This window comes from Eleutherodactylus coqui, chromosome 2, assembly GCF_035609145.1.
Source record: "Eleutherodactylus coqui strain aEleCoq1 chromosome 2, aEleCoq1.hap1, whole genome shotgun sequence".
NCBI classification, from domain to species: Eukaryota; Metazoa; Chordata; class Amphibia; order Anura; family Eleutherodactylidae; genus Eleutherodactylus; species Eleutherodactylus coqui.
The window spans coordinates 307643343-307653342 of NC_089838.1; the positions used below are offsets into that span (position 1 = coordinate 307643343).

General features: G+C 46.2%; 42 non-coding genes across 42 annotated transcripts in view; 25 read left to right on the forward strand and 17 right to left on the reverse strand.

Moving 5' to 3' along the window:
- The first annotated feature begins 53 nt into the window (after positions 1-53).
- On the forward strand, positions 54-126 carry TRNAR-ACG (transfer RNA arginine (anticodon ACG)). Its single transcript has one exon. It is a non-coding gene; the product is annotated as a tRNA-Arg (tRNA).
- Positions 127-134: 8 nt separating this feature from the next.
- On the forward strand, positions 135-206 carry TRNAH-GUG (transfer RNA histidin (anticodon GUG)). The gene has a single exon. It is a non-coding gene; the product is annotated as a tRNA-His (tRNA).
- Positions 207-332: 126 nt separating this feature from the next.
- Positions 333-404, reverse strand: TRNAE-CUC (transfer RNA glutamic acid (anticodon CUC)). The gene has a single exon. It is a non-coding gene; the product is annotated as a tRNA-Glu (tRNA).
- A 215-nt stretch (positions 405-619) lies between these two features.
- TRNAE-UUC (transfer RNA glutamic acid (anticodon UUC)) lies at positions 620-691 on the reverse strand. Its single transcript has one exon. It is a non-coding gene; the product is annotated as a tRNA-Glu (tRNA).
- Positions 692-840: 149 nt separating this feature from the next.
- Positions 841-913, forward strand: TRNAM-CAU (transfer RNA methionine (anticodon CAU)). Its single transcript has one exon. It is a non-coding gene; the product is annotated as a tRNA-Met (tRNA).
- Positions 914-1131: 218 nt separating this feature from the next.
- Positions 1132-1204, forward strand: TRNAR-ACG (transfer RNA arginine (anticodon ACG)). Its single transcript has one exon. It is a non-coding gene; the product is annotated as a tRNA-Arg (tRNA).
- Positions 1205-1212: 8 nt separating this feature from the next.
- TRNAH-GUG (transfer RNA histidin (anticodon GUG)) lies at positions 1213-1284 on the forward strand. Its single transcript has one exon. It is a non-coding gene; the product is annotated as a tRNA-His (tRNA).
- A 126-nt stretch (positions 1285-1410) lies between these two features.
- TRNAE-CUC (transfer RNA glutamic acid (anticodon CUC)) lies at positions 1411-1482 on the reverse strand. The gene has a single exon. It is a non-coding gene; the product is annotated as a tRNA-Glu (tRNA).
- Positions 1483-1697: 215 nt separating this feature from the next.
- On the reverse strand, positions 1698-1769 carry TRNAE-UUC (transfer RNA glutamic acid (anticodon UUC)). The gene has a single exon. It is a non-coding gene; the product is annotated as a tRNA-Glu (tRNA).
- A 144-nt stretch (positions 1770-1913) lies between these two features.
- On the forward strand, positions 1914-1986 carry TRNAM-CAU (transfer RNA methionine (anticodon CAU)). The gene has a single exon. It is a non-coding gene; the product is annotated as a tRNA-Met (tRNA).
- A 218-nt stretch (positions 1987-2204) lies between these two features.
- Positions 2205-2277, forward strand: TRNAR-ACG (transfer RNA arginine (anticodon ACG)). Its single transcript has one exon. It is a non-coding gene; the product is annotated as a tRNA-Arg (tRNA).
- A 195-nt stretch (positions 2278-2472) lies between these two features.
- TRNAE-CUC (transfer RNA glutamic acid (anticodon CUC)) lies at positions 2473-2544 on the reverse strand. The gene has a single exon. It is a non-coding gene; the product is annotated as a tRNA-Glu (tRNA).
- A 431-nt stretch (positions 2545-2975) lies between these two features.
- Positions 2976-3048, forward strand: TRNAM-CAU (transfer RNA methionine (anticodon CAU)). Its single transcript has one exon. It is a non-coding gene; the product is annotated as a tRNA-Met (tRNA).
- A 218-nt stretch (positions 3049-3266) lies between these two features.
- Positions 3267-3339, forward strand: TRNAR-ACG (transfer RNA arginine (anticodon ACG)). The gene has a single exon. It is a non-coding gene; the product is annotated as a tRNA-Arg (tRNA).
- An 8-nt stretch (positions 3340-3347) lies between these two features.
- TRNAH-GUG (transfer RNA histidin (anticodon GUG)) lies at positions 3348-3419 on the forward strand. Its single transcript has one exon. It is a non-coding gene; the product is annotated as a tRNA-His (tRNA).
- Positions 3420-3545: 126 nt separating this feature from the next.
- TRNAE-CUC (transfer RNA glutamic acid (anticodon CUC)) lies at positions 3546-3617 on the reverse strand. The gene has a single exon. It is a non-coding gene; the product is annotated as a tRNA-Glu (tRNA).
- Positions 3618-3832: 215 nt separating this feature from the next.
- TRNAE-UUC (transfer RNA glutamic acid (anticodon UUC)) lies at positions 3833-3904 on the reverse strand. Its single transcript has one exon. It is a non-coding gene; the product is annotated as a tRNA-Glu (tRNA).
- A 144-nt stretch (positions 3905-4048) lies between these two features.
- On the forward strand, positions 4049-4121 carry TRNAM-CAU (transfer RNA methionine (anticodon CAU)). The gene has a single exon. It is a non-coding gene; the product is annotated as a tRNA-Met (tRNA).
- Positions 4122-4339: 218 nt separating this feature from the next.
- TRNAR-ACG (transfer RNA arginine (anticodon ACG)) lies at positions 4340-4412 on the forward strand. Its single transcript has one exon. It is a non-coding gene; the product is annotated as a tRNA-Arg (tRNA).
- A 195-nt stretch (positions 4413-4607) lies between these two features.
- TRNAE-CUC (transfer RNA glutamic acid (anticodon CUC)) lies at positions 4608-4679 on the reverse strand. The gene has a single exon. It is a non-coding gene; the product is annotated as a tRNA-Glu (tRNA).
- A 431-nt stretch (positions 4680-5110) lies between these two features.
- TRNAM-CAU (transfer RNA methionine (anticodon CAU)) lies at positions 5111-5183 on the forward strand. The gene has a single exon. It is a non-coding gene; the product is annotated as a tRNA-Met (tRNA).
- A 218-nt stretch (positions 5184-5401) lies between these two features.
- TRNAR-ACG (transfer RNA arginine (anticodon ACG)) lies at positions 5402-5474 on the forward strand. Its single transcript has one exon. It is a non-coding gene; the product is annotated as a tRNA-Arg (tRNA).
- An 8-nt stretch (positions 5475-5482) lies between these two features.
- On the forward strand, positions 5483-5554 carry TRNAH-GUG (transfer RNA histidin (anticodon GUG)). Its single transcript has one exon. It is a non-coding gene; the product is annotated as a tRNA-His (tRNA).
- Positions 5555-5680: 126 nt separating this feature from the next.
- TRNAE-CUC (transfer RNA glutamic acid (anticodon CUC)) lies at positions 5681-5752 on the reverse strand. Its single transcript has one exon. It is a non-coding gene; the product is annotated as a tRNA-Glu (tRNA).
- Positions 5753-5967: 215 nt separating this feature from the next.
- TRNAE-UUC (transfer RNA glutamic acid (anticodon UUC)) lies at positions 5968-6039 on the reverse strand. Its single transcript has one exon. It is a non-coding gene; the product is annotated as a tRNA-Glu (tRNA).
- Positions 6040-6181: 142 nt separating this feature from the next.
- Positions 6182-6254, forward strand: TRNAM-CAU (transfer RNA methionine (anticodon CAU)). The gene has a single exon. It is a non-coding gene; the product is annotated as a tRNA-Met (tRNA).
- A 218-nt stretch (positions 6255-6472) lies between these two features.
- Positions 6473-6545, forward strand: TRNAR-ACG (transfer RNA arginine (anticodon ACG)). The gene has a single exon. It is a non-coding gene; the product is annotated as a tRNA-Arg (tRNA).
- A 195-nt stretch (positions 6546-6740) lies between these two features.
- Positions 6741-6812, reverse strand: TRNAE-CUC (transfer RNA glutamic acid (anticodon CUC)). Its single transcript has one exon. It is a non-coding gene; the product is annotated as a tRNA-Glu (tRNA).
- Positions 6813-7027: 215 nt separating this feature from the next.
- On the reverse strand, positions 7028-7099 carry TRNAE-UUC (transfer RNA glutamic acid (anticodon UUC)). Its single transcript has one exon. It is a non-coding gene; the product is annotated as a tRNA-Glu (tRNA).
- Positions 7100-7254: 155 nt separating this feature from the next.
- On the forward strand, positions 7255-7327 carry TRNAM-CAU (transfer RNA methionine (anticodon CAU)). Its single transcript has one exon. It is a non-coding gene; the product is annotated as a tRNA-Met (tRNA).
- Positions 7328-7545: 218 nt separating this feature from the next.
- TRNAR-ACG (transfer RNA arginine (anticodon ACG)) lies at positions 7546-7618 on the forward strand. Its single transcript has one exon. It is a non-coding gene; the product is annotated as a tRNA-Arg (tRNA).
- An 8-nt stretch (positions 7619-7626) lies between these two features.
- Positions 7627-7698, forward strand: TRNAH-GUG (transfer RNA histidin (anticodon GUG)). Its single transcript has one exon. It is a non-coding gene; the product is annotated as a tRNA-His (tRNA).
- A 126-nt stretch (positions 7699-7824) lies between these two features.
- Positions 7825-7896, reverse strand: TRNAE-CUC (transfer RNA glutamic acid (anticodon CUC)). Its single transcript has one exon. It is a non-coding gene; the product is annotated as a tRNA-Glu (tRNA).
- A 215-nt stretch (positions 7897-8111) lies between these two features.
- Positions 8112-8183, reverse strand: TRNAE-UUC (transfer RNA glutamic acid (anticodon UUC)). The gene has a single exon. It is a non-coding gene; the product is annotated as a tRNA-Glu (tRNA).
- A 155-nt stretch (positions 8184-8338) lies between these two features.
- On the forward strand, positions 8339-8411 carry TRNAM-CAU (transfer RNA methionine (anticodon CAU)). The gene has a single exon. It is a non-coding gene; the product is annotated as a tRNA-Met (tRNA).
- Positions 8412-8710: 299 nt separating this feature from the next.
- On the forward strand, positions 8711-8782 carry TRNAH-GUG (transfer RNA histidin (anticodon GUG)). Its single transcript has one exon. It is a non-coding gene; the product is annotated as a tRNA-His (tRNA).
- Positions 8783-8908: 126 nt separating this feature from the next.
- On the reverse strand, positions 8909-8980 carry TRNAE-CUC (transfer RNA glutamic acid (anticodon CUC)). The gene has a single exon. It is a non-coding gene; the product is annotated as a tRNA-Glu (tRNA).
- A 215-nt stretch (positions 8981-9195) lies between these two features.
- Positions 9196-9267, reverse strand: TRNAE-UUC (transfer RNA glutamic acid (anticodon UUC)). The gene has a single exon. It is a non-coding gene; the product is annotated as a tRNA-Glu (tRNA).
- Positions 9268-9416: 149 nt separating this feature from the next.
- TRNAM-CAU (transfer RNA methionine (anticodon CAU)) lies at positions 9417-9489 on the forward strand. Its single transcript has one exon. It is a non-coding gene; the product is annotated as a tRNA-Met (tRNA).
- Positions 9490-9707: 218 nt separating this feature from the next.
- On the forward strand, positions 9708-9780 carry TRNAR-ACG (transfer RNA arginine (anticodon ACG)). The gene has a single exon. It is a non-coding gene; the product is annotated as a tRNA-Arg (tRNA).
- Positions 9781-9788: 8 nt separating this feature from the next.
- Positions 9789-9860, forward strand: TRNAH-GUG (transfer RNA histidin (anticodon GUG)). The gene has a single exon. It is a non-coding gene; the product is annotated as a tRNA-His (tRNA).
- A 126-nt stretch (positions 9861-9986) lies between these two features.
- The window catches only part of TRNAE-CUC (transfer RNA glutamic acid (anticodon CUC)), a 72-nt gene continuing 58 nt past the window's right edge, over positions 9987-10000 (reverse strand). The window contains exon 1 of the tRNA in view: positions 9987-10000. This exon is cut by the window's right edge and continues 58 nt beyond it. This is a non-coding gene — a tRNA (tRNA-Glu).

Consider the following 10000-nt stretch of genomic DNA (forward strand, 5'->3'; position numbering starts at 1 on the left):
AGCGTAGCAAAAGTCCAAAATGGGGAGCATGATTAGTGGCAACCTCTCACACAGGGCCAGTGGCGCAATGGATAACGCGTCTGACTACGGATCAGAAGATTGTAGGTTCGACTCCTACCTGGCTCGTGAATGTCGCCGTGATCGTATAGTGGTTAGTACTCTGCGTTGTGGCCGCAGCAACCCCGGTTCGAATCCGGGTCACGGCATTCTTGATGAAAAAGCAAAGGTGCTCTTGTAGACGGCAAGCCTGAATGATACTTTTATGAACTTTTTGAGCGCTATCTTAATTCAGAGGGTCTTTCGATGTAGTTGCAAGCTTAGGAAAATGCTCATTCCCATACCGGGAGTCGAACCCGGGCCGCCTGGGTGAGAACCAGGAATCCTAACCGCTAGACCATATGGGAACCGCTGAGACCCTTTTTCAGTAATAAGTAGAAAAAAAATCAGTTTCATGATTTGAAAACTCATTTTTAAGCATGGATGGCATCAACAACCACTTGCAAGTGGCCTCGTTAGCGCAGCATTTTTGGCTGCCAAGAGCATCTGCAAACTAAGCCGCTTAATTCTGCAAGAAAGGTGCAGGCCTTTGAATGCAGGCACAAGCTTAGCAAAACACTGATTCCCATACCGGGAGTCGAACCCGGGCCGCCTGGGTGAAAACCAGGAATCCTAACCGCTAGACCATATGGGAAAAGTTGCTTTCACAGCTTGCTTTAAACTTTCCAATATATGTAGATATATACATGTACATATTAAAAAAAAAAAAAAAAAAAAAAGAAGTTTTGTGCTTACAGAATTCCATCTTATCTCTGGACGGCAACAACCAATCACACGCAAGATGCCTCGTTAGCGCAGTAGGTAGCGCGTCAGTCTCATAATCTGAAGGTCGTGAGTTCGATCCTCACACGGGGCATGGATCTATCCTTGTTTTTTCCCTCCGCCTTAACTGGATAGGCACTGCTCTTTGCCATTCAATACCGAAACGATACTGGATAATATGGAAAGGTAGCAAACAAGGCAGAAGGGTTTTGGCTAGGGGCTAAAAGCAACCGTGTTGAGGTCTTTGAATATGGCTGCGAGCGTAGCAAAAGTCCAAAATGGGGAGCATGATTAGTGGCAACCTCTCACACAGGGCCAGTGGCGCAATGGATAACGCGTCTGACTACGGATCAGAAGATTGTAGGTTCGACTCCTACCTGGCTCGTGAATGTCGCCGTGATCGTATAGTGGTTAGTACTCTGCGTTGTGGCCGCAGCAACCCCGGTTCGAATCCGGGTCACGGCATTCTTGATGAAAAAGCAAAGGTGCTCTTGTAGACGGCAAGCCTGAATGATACTTTTATGAACTTTTTGAGCGCTATCTTAATTCAGAGGGTCTTTCGATGTAGTTGCAAGCTTAGGAAAATGCTCATTCCCATACCGGGAGTCGAACCCGGGCCGCCTGGGTGAGAACCAGGAATCCTAACCGCTAGACCATATGGGAACCGCTGAGACCCTTTTTCAGTAATAAGTAGAAAAAAAATCAGTTTCATGATTTGAAAACTCATTTTTAAGCATGGATGGCATCAACAACCACTTGCAAGTGGCCTCGTTAGCGCAGCATTTTTGGCTGCCAAGAGCATCTGCAAACTAAGCCGCTTAATTCTGCAAGAAAGGTGCAGGCCTTTGAATGCAGGCACAAGCTTAGCAAAACACTGATTCCCATACCGGGAGTCGAACCCGGGCCGCCTGGGTGAAAACCAGGAATCCTAACCGCTAGACCATATGGGAAAAGTTGCTTTCACAGCTTGCTTTAAACTTTCCAATATATGTAGATATATACATGTACATATTAAAAAAAACAAACAAAAGAAGTTTTGTGCTTACAGAATTCCATCTTATCTCTGGACGGCAACAACCAATCACACGCAAGATGCCTCGTTAGCGCAGTAGGTAGCGCGTCAGTCTCATAATCTGAAGGTCGTGAGTTCGATCCTCACACGGGGCATGGATCTATCCTTGTTTTTTCCCTCCGCCTTAACTGGATAGGCACTGCTCTTTGCCATTCAATACCGAAACGATACTGGATAATATGGAAAGGTAGCAAACAAGGCAGAAGGGTTTTGGCTAGGGGCTAAAAGCAACCGTGTTGAGGTCTTTGAATATGGCTGCGAGCGTAGCAAAAGTCCAAAATGGGGAGCATGATTAGTGGCAACCTCTCACACAGGGCCAGTGGCGCAATGGATAACGCGTCTGACTACGGATCAGAAGATTGTAGGTTCGACTCCTACCTGGCTCGTGAATGTCGCCGTGATCGTATAGTGGTTAGTACTCTGCGTTGTGGCCGCAGCGAATCCGGGTCACGGCATTCTTGATGAAAAAGCAAAGGTGCTCTTGTAGACGGCAAGCCTGAATGATACTTTTATGAACTTTTTGAGCGCTATCTTAATTCAGAGGGTCTTTCGATGTAGTTGCAAGCTTAGGAAAATGCTCATTCCCATACCGGGAGTCGAACCCGGGCCGCCTGGGTGAGAACCAGGAATCCTAACCGCTAGACCATATGGGAACCGCTGAGACCCTTTTTCAGTAATAAGTAGAAAAAAAATCAGTTTCATGATTTGAAAACTCATTTTTAAGCATGGATGGCATCAACAACCACTTGCAAGTGGCCTCGTTAGCGCAGCATTTTTGGCTGCCAAGAGCATCTGCAAACTAAGCCGCTTAATTCTGCAAGAAAGGTGCAGGCCTTTGAATGCAGGCACAAGCTTAGCAAAACACTGATTCCCATACCGGGAGTCAAACCCGGGCCGCCTGGGTGAAAACCAGGAATCCTAACCGCTAGACCATATGGGAAAAGTTGCTTTCACAGCTTGCTTTAAACTTTCCAATATATGTAGATATATACATGTACATATTAAAAAAAAAAAAAAAAAGAAGTTTTGTGCTTACAGAATTCCATCTTATCTCTGGACGGCAACAACCAATCACACGCAAGATGCCTCGTTAGCGCAGTAGGTAGCGCGTCAGTCTCATAATCTGAAGGTCGTGAGTTCGATCCTCACACGGGGCATGGATCTATCCTTGTTTTTTCCCTCCGCCTTAACTGGATAGGCACTGCTCTTTGCCATTCAATACCGAAACGATACTGGATAATATGGAAAGGTAGCAAACAAGGCAGAAGGGTTTTGGCTAGGGGCTAAAAGCAACCGTGTTGAGGTCTTTGAATATGGCTGCGAGCGTAGCAAAAGTCCAAAATGGGGAGCATGATTAGTGGCAACCTCTCACACAGGGCCAGTGGCGCAATGGATAACGCGTCTGACTACGGATCAGAAGATTGTAGGTTCGACTCCTACCTGGCTCGTGAATGTCGCCGTGATCGTATAGTGGTTAGTACTCTGCGTTGTGGCCGCAGCAACCCCGGTTCGAATCCGGGTCACGGCATTCTTGATGAAAAAGCAAAGGTGCTCTTGTAGACGGCAAGCCTGAATGATACTTTTATGAACTTTTTGAGCGCTATCTTAATTCAGAGGGTCTTTCGATGTAGTTGCAAGCTTAGGAAAATGCTCATTCCCATACCGGGAGTCGAACCCGGGCCGCCTGGGTGAGAACCAGGAATCCTAACCGCTAGACCATATGGGAACCGCTGAGACCCTTTTTCAGTAATAAGTAGAAAAAAAATCAGTTTCATGATTTGAAAACTCATTTTTAAGCATGGATGGCATCAACAACCACTTGCAAGTGGCCTCGTTAGCGCAGCATTTTTGGCTGCCAAGAGCATCTGCAAACTAAGCCGCTTAATTCTGCAAGAAAGGTGCAGGCCTTTGAATGCAGGCACAAGCTTAGCAAAACACTGATTCCCATACCGGGAGTCGAACCCGGGCCGCCTGGGTGAAAACCAGGAATCCTAACCGCTAGACCATATGGGAAAAGTTGCTTTCACAGCTTGCTTTAAACTTTCCAATATATGTAGATATATACATGTACATATTAAAAAAAAAAAAAAAAAGAAGTTTTGTGCTTACAGAATTCCATCTTATCTCTGGACGGCAACAACCAATCACACGCAAGATGCCTCGTTAGCGCAGTAGGTAGCGCGTCAGTCTCATAATCTGAAGGTCGTGAGTTCGATCCTCACACGGGGCATGGATCTATCCTTGTTTTTTCCCTCCGCCTTAACTGGATAGGCACTGCTCTTTGCCATTCAATACCGAAACGATACTGGATAATATGGAAAGGTAGCAAACAAGGCAGAAGGGTTTTGGCTAGGGGCTAAAAGCAACCGTGTTGAGGTCTTTGAATATGGCTGCGAGCGTAGCAAAAGTCCAAAATGGGGAGCATGATTAGTGGCAACCTCTCACACAGGGCCAGTGGCGCAATGGATAACGCGTCTGACTACGGATCAGAAGATTGTAGGTTCGACTCCTACCTGGCTCGTGAATGTCGCCGTGATCGTATAGTGGTTAGTACTCTGCGTTGTGGCCGCAGCGAATCCGGGTCACGGCATTCTTGATGAAAAAGCAAAGGTGCTCTTGTAGACGGCAAGCCTGAATGATACTTTTATGAACTTTTTGAGCGCTATCTTAATTCAGAGGGTCTTTCGATGTAGTTGCAAGCTTAGGAAAATGCTCATTCCCATACCGGGAGTCGAACCCGGGCCGCCTGGGTGAGAACCAGGAATCCTAACCGCTAGACCATATGGGAACCGCTGAGACCCTTTTTCAGTAATAAGTAGAAAAAAAATCAGTTTCATGATTTGAAAACTCATTTTTAAGCATGGATGGCATCAACAACCACTTGCAAGTGGCCTCGTTAGCGCAGCATTTTTGGCTGCCAAGAGCATCTGCAAACTAAGCCGCTTAATTCTGCAAGAAAGGTGCAGGCCTTTGAATGCAGGCACAAGCTTAGCAAAACACTGATTCCCATACCGGGAGTCAAACCCGGGCCGCCTGGGTGAAAACCAGGAATCCTAACCGCTAGACCATATGGGAAAAGTTGCTTTCACAGCTTGCTTTAAACTTTCCAATATATGTAGATATATACATGTACATATTAAAAAAAAAAAAAAAAAGAAGTTTTGTGCTTACAGAATTCCATCTTATCTCTGGACGGCAACAACCAATCACACGCAAGATGCCTCGTTAGCGCAGTAGGTAGCGCGTCAGTCTCATAATCTGAAGGTCGTGAGTTCGATCCTCACACGGGGCATGGATCTATCCTTGTTTTTTCCCTCCGCCTTAACTGGATAGGCACTGCTCTTTGCCATTCAATACCGAAACGATACTGGATAATATGGAAAGGTAGCAAACAAGGCAGAAGGGTTTTGGCTAGGGGCTAAAAGCAACCGTGTTGAGGTCTTTGAATATGGCTGCGAGCGTAGCAAAAGTCCAAAATGGGGAGCATGATTAGTGGCAACCTCTCACACAGGGCCAGTGGCGCAATGGATAACGCGTCTGACTACGGATCAGAAGATTGTAGGTTCGACTCCTACCTGGCTCGTGAATGTCGCCGTGATCGTATAGTGGTTAGTACTCTGCGTTGTGGCCGCAGCAACCCCGGTTCGAATCCGGGTCACGGCATTCTTGATGAAAAAGCAAAGGTGCTCTTGTAGACGGCAAGCCTGAATGATACTTTTATGAACTTTTTGAGCGCTATCTTAATTCAGAGGGTCTTTCGATGTAGTTGCAAGCTTAGGAAAATGCTCATTCCCATACCGGGAGTCGAACCCGGGCCGCCTGGGTGAGAACCAGGAATCCTAACCGCTAGACCATATGGGAACCGCTGAGACCCTTTTTCAGTAATAAGTAGAAAAAAAATCAGTTTCATGATTTGAAAACTCATTTTTAAGCATGGATGGCATCAACAACCACTTGCAAGTGGCCTCGTTAGCGCAGCATTTTTGGCTGCCAAGAGCATCTGCAAACTAAGCCGCTTAATTCTGCAAGAAAGGTGCAGGCCTTTGAATGCAGGCACAAGCTTAGCAAAACACTCATTCCCATACCGGGAGTCGAACCCGGGCCGCCTGGGTGAAAACCAGGAATCCTAACCGCTAGACCATATGGGAAAAGTTGCTTTCACAGCTTGCTTTAAACTTTCCAATATATGTAGATATATACATGTACATATTAAAAAAAAAAAAAAAGAAGTTTTGTGCTTACAGAATTCCATCTTATCTCTGGACGGCAACAACCAATCACACGCAAGATGCCTCGTTAGCGCAGTAGGTAGCGCGTCAGTCTCATAATCTGAAGGTCGTGAGTTCGATCCTCACACGGGGCATGGATCTATCCTTGTTTTTTCCCTCCGCCTTAACTGGATAGGCACTGCTCTTTGCCATTCAATACCGAAACGATACTGGATAATATGGAAAGGTAGCAAACAAGGCAGAAGGGTTTTGGCTAGGGGCTAAAAGCAACCGTGTTGAGGTCTTTGAATATGGCTGCGAGCGTAGCAAAAGTCCAAAATGGGGAGCATGATTAGTGGCAACCTCTCACACAGGGCCAGTGGCGCAATGGATAACGCGTCTGACTACGGATCAGAAGATTGTAGGTTCGACTCCTACCTGGCTCGTGAATGTCGCCGTGATCGTATAGTGGTTAGTACTCTGCGTTGTGGCCGCAGCGAATCCGGGTCACAGCATTCTTGATGAAAAAGCAAAGGTGCTCTTGTAGACGGCAAGCCTGAATGATACTTTTATGAACTTTTTGAGCGCTACCTTAATTCAGAGGGTCTTTCGATGTAGTTGCAAGCTTAGGAAAATGCTCATTCCCATACCGGGAGTCGAACCCGGGCCGCCTGGGTGAGAACCAGGAATCCTAACCGCTAGACCATATGGGAACCGCTGAGACCCTTTTTCAGTAATAAGTAGAAAAAAAATCAGTTTCATGATTTGAAAACTCATTTTTAAGCATGGATGGCATCAACAACCACTTGCAAGTGGCCTCGTTAGCGCAGCATTTTTGGCTGCCAAGAGCATCTGCAAACTAAGCCGCTTAATTCTGCAAGAAAGGTGCAGGCCTTTGAATGCAGGCACAAGCTTAGCAAAACACTCATTCCCATACCGGGAGTCGAACCCGGGCCGCCTGGGTGAAAACCAGGAATCCTAACCGCTAGACCATATGGGAAAAGTTGCTTTCACAGCTTGCTTTAAACTTTCCAATATATGTAGATATATACATGTACATATTAAAAAAAAAAAAAAAAAAAAAAAAAAAAGAAGTTTTGTGCTAACAGAATTCCATCTTATCTCTGGACGGCAACAGCCAATCACACGCAAGATGCCTCGTTAGCGCAGTAGGTAGCGCGTCAGTCTCATAATCTGAAGGTCGTGAGTTCGATCCTCACACGGGGCATGGATCTATCCTTGTTTTTTCCCTCCGCCTTAACTGGATAGGCACTGCTCTTTGCCATTCAATACCGAAACGATACTGGATAATATGGAAAGGTAGCAAACAAGGCAGAAGGGTTTTGGCTAGGGGCTAAAAGCAACCGTGTTGAGGTCTTTGAATATGGCTGCGAGCGTAGCAAAAGTCCAAAATGGGGAGCATGATTAGTGGCAACCTCTCACACAGGGCCAGTGGCGCAATGGATAACGCGTCTGACTACGGATCAGAAGATTGTAGGTTCGACTCCTACCTGGCTCGTGAATGTCGCCGTGATCGTATAGTGGTTAGTACTCTGCGTTGTGGCCGCAGCAACCCCGGTTCGAATCCGGGTCACGGCATTCTTGATGAAAAAGCAAAGGTGCTCTTGTAGACGGCAAGCCTGAATGATACTTTTATGAACTTTTTGAGCGCTATCTTAATTCAGAGGGTCTTTCGATGTAGTTGCAAGCTTAGGAAAATGCTCATTCCCATACCGGGAGTCGAACCCGGGCCGCCTGGGTGAGAACCAGGAATCCTAACCGCTAGACCATATGGGAACCGCTGAGACCCTTTTTCAGTAATAAGTAGAAAAAAAATCAGTTTCATGATTTGAAAACTCATTTTTAAGCATGGATGGCATCAACAACCACTTGCAAGTGGCCTCGTTAGCGCAGCATTTTTGGCTGCCAAGAGCATCTGCAAACTAAGCCGCTTAATTCTGCAAGAAAGGTGCAGGCCTTTGAATGCAGGCACAAGCTTAGCAAAACACTCATTCCCATACCGGGAGTCGAACCCGGGCCGCCTGGGTGAAAACCAGGAATCCTAACCGCTAGACCATATGGGAAAAGTTGCTTTCACAGCTTGCTTTAAACTTTCCAATATATGTAGATATATACATGTACATATTAAAAAAAAAAAAAAAAAAAAAAAAAAAAGAAGTTTTGTGCTTACAGAATTCCATCTTATCTCTGGACGGCAACAACCAATCACACGCAAGATGCCTCGTTAGCGCAGTAGGTAGCGCGTCAGTCTCATAATCTGAAGGTCGTGAGTTCGATCCTCACACGGGGCATGGATCTATCCTTGTTTTTTCCCTCCGCCTTAACTGGATAGGCACTGCTCTTTGCCATTCAATACCGAAACGATACTGGATAATATGGAAAGGTAGCAAACAAGGCAGAAGGGTTTTGGCTAGGGGCTAAAAGCAACCGTGTTGAGGTCTTTGAATATGGCTGCGAGCGTAGCAAAAGTCCAAAATGGGGAGCATGATTAGTGGCAACCTCTCACACAGGGCCAGTGGCGCAATGGATAACGTGTCTGACTACGGATCAGAAGATTGTAGGTTCGACTCCTACCTGGCTCGTGAATGTCGCCGTGATCGTATAGTGGTTAGTACTCTGCGTTGTGGCCGCAGCAACCCCGGTTCGAATCCGGGTCACGGCATTCTTGATGAAAAAGCAAAGGTGCTCTTGTAGACGGCAAGCCTGAATGATACTTTTATGAACTTTTTGAGCGCTATCTTAATTCAGAGGGTCTTTCGATGTAGTTGCAAGCTTAGGAAAATGCTCATTCCCATACCGGGAGTCGAACCCGGGCCGCCTGGGTGAGAACCAGGAATCCTAACCGCTAGACCATATGGGAACCGCTGAGACCCTTTTTCAGTAATAAGTAGAAAAAAAATCAGTTTCATGATTTGAAAACTCATTTTTAAGCATGGATGGCATCAACAACCACTTGCAAGTGGCCTCGTTAGCGCAGCATTTTTGGCTGCCAAGAGCATCTGCAAACTAAGCCGCTTAATTCTGCAAGAAAGGTGCAGGCCTTTGAATGCAGGCACAAGCTTAGCAAAACACTGATTCCCATACCGGGAGTCGAACCCGGGCCGCCTGGGTGAAAACCAGGAATCCTAACCGCTAGACCATATGGGAAAAGTTGCTTTCACAGCTTGCTTTAAACTTTCCAATATATGTAGATATATACATGTACATATTAAAAAAAAAAAAAAAAAAAAAAGAAGTTTTGTGCTTACAGAATTCCATCTTATCTCTGGACGGCAACAACCAATCACACGCAAGATGCCTCGTTAGCGCAGTAGGTAGCGCGTCAGTCTCATAATCTGAAGGTCGTGAGTTCGATCCTCACACGGGGCATGGATCTATCCTTGTTTTTTCCCTCCGCCTTAACTGGATAGGCACTGCTCTTTGCCATTCAATACCGAAACGATACTGGATAATATGGAAAGGTAGCAAACAAGGCAGAAGGGTTTTGGCTAGGGGCTAAAAGCAACCGTGTTGAGGTCTTTGAATATGGCTGCGAGCGTAGCAAAAGTCCAAAATGGGGAGCATGATTAGTGGCAACCTCTCACACAGGGCCAGTGGCGCAATGGATAACGCGTCTGACTACGGATCAGAAGATTGTAGGTTCGACTCCTACCTGGCTCGTGAATGTCGCCGTGATCGTATAGTGGTTAGTACTCTGCGTTGTGGCCGCAGCAACCCCGGTTCGAATCCGGGTCACGGCATTCTTGATGAAAAAGCAAAGGTGCTCTTGTAGACGGCAAGCCTGAATGATACTTTTATGAACTTTTTGAGCGCTATCTTAATTCAGAGGGTCTTTCGATGTAGTTGCAAGCTTAGGAAAATGCTCATTCCCATACCGGGA